Source organism: Macrobrachium nipponense, chromosome 10, assembly GCF_015104395.2.
Source record: "Macrobrachium nipponense isolate FS-2020 chromosome 10, ASM1510439v2, whole genome shotgun sequence".
In the NCBI taxonomy this organism is placed as follows: domain Eukaryota; kingdom Metazoa; phylum Arthropoda; class Malacostraca; order Decapoda; family Palaemonidae; genus Macrobrachium; species Macrobrachium nipponense.
In genome coordinates this window covers 11246795-11248959 of record NC_087204.1, presented here as the reverse complement: position 1 = coordinate 11248959, position 2165 = coordinate 11246795, and positions in this window count along the sequence as shown.

The window sequence follows — 2165 nt, the reverse complement described above, 5'->3', positions numbered from 1 at the left end:
TATATTACATAATGTTTACATTCACAAAGTTAACTTATTCTTTTTCGAATAGGATGGTAATAGCGTATCCTATGAGATGTACGTTGTACTTTTTTTCTTGGTAGGATATTTTCACGAAATGGACCACTATAAATCCACAAAGTGAACTTTTTTTTTTTTTTAATAGGATGGTAATGGCGTATCCAGCAAGATGTACGTCACAGTGTTTTCCTAGTAGGATTTTTTTTTTTTTTTTTTTTTTTTTTACAAAATGCACCATTATAAATTCACAAAGCGAGCTTTTTTTTTTTTTTTTTTTTTTTTTTTTTTTTTTTTTTTTTTTTTTTTGTTTGGATGGTAATAGCGTATCCAGCAAGATATACGTTGCATTATTTTACTAGTAAGATATCTTACAAAATGGACCATTATCAATTCACAAAGCGATCTTATTTTATTTTATTTTCGAATAGGATGGTAATAGCGTATTCTGCAAGATATCCTGGTGAGATATTTTTTTTACAAAATGGACCATTATGAATTCACAAAGCGAATGTATTTATTTAATTTTTTTTTCGAATAGGATGGTAATAGCGTAACCCACAAGCCTATGTTGATAACATCTTTAATTTATGCTGACTCATCATAGAGGCAAAAGTGTGGAAAAGCGGAAGGAATTTTTACTCGTTAGATGGAACATTGTTAATATTCCTTCAATCAATATCCTCAAAACGAACGTTCCTGTATTATCCGCGTGAAGAAAATAAGTTCGTCCACTCTCGACAGAGATAATGGTTAATTAAGGCTCCCCGGTGAAGTAACCGGACCGCATGAACGGAGCGGAGGCAGGTAAATCATAATATATATATAGAATATATATTATATATTCTATATATTCCCTGTTGGTATTCCTTGCGACAAGTGCGCAGAAGTGTGATTAACACGTGACCGAATTCTGTTCAGATCCATGAGAAAAATATCGCGTACAAATATTCAAACCACAATTTTTTATATACAACTTATTTTTATGTTTCCTCTGATCATCAATTATATTCCATAATCAATGAAATTCCACGTATGCTATGTGGATTGGAGACGGAAGGAGCCACAATATTCAGTACAGAATGACCTGCCACATCGTCTAACAGAATGGAAATGCCATCCTACAGACCACCTGTCTTTTATTTTCTGGTGGCGTCGTGAATAATAGAAATATATTTGATTTCTCGACTCCCAAAATATTTTATATGAATTTCTTCAATTAATCAACAGATGGCAAACAGAGGCGGTTTCTCTGATATGAAATATACTGAAAGTACGAAGCTTAATATTTAGGTAATTTTGATCACATCGATGTAAATAAGTTCACATAAAATCGTAGGTGTTTCCAGCTATTACGGGAATGAGGAGGATGAAATGTTTACAATTGTCTTAACTAACACAAATAGAAACTTAAATGATACATTTATAAAGATGGTCGTAATTAACTTAATTTAACATTTATACGTTGTTTCAGCCAATCGTTAATGAATGAATCATTAAATTTCATTAATTTATTTTCCGGAAGTAAGACCGTTTGCCCCAAACACAGATTTTCAAAAAAGCTTTTCAATACTTAGTAACGAGGAATTATATTCAATGTATCGTAAGCTAATGCGTAAATTATGGTTTCTTGAATCGTCATTTTTTGTTTTTGTGTCACAAGGATGATCTCGGACATTCATAATAACGATTTTCTTTGCAATTTCCTGTCATTTGTTTGATCTACTGCTAATACCACCGTGACACATTTAAGAAGATTGATCAAGTTGCGTCTATGTTCTGAATGATTTGCAGTATGAATGTTTGTTACGGATTCTATTATGAGTGTTAATAATTTGTAAAGGTCAGAAAATTCATGTCCTTGACTATGTCATCTTTACTTGATGGCATATCCCGAACTCTGCACTAAATGAAGTAAAATTATATTTTAGATGTTAATACCTATGAATGCTAAATGTGAAACGTAAATCCCATTTTAAATTGGGATGTGCTAGATAATTATAATATAGCTTTCATTTTTACCGCTGATTATGAAGGATTAGAATTTTCCAATCTCGTGATATCACTGTTAACTGAAACTATTGGGAAATGTTACGATTTTTTTTTTAATTGGCTTAACTTTCATTATCCATTTATTGTCGAGGATT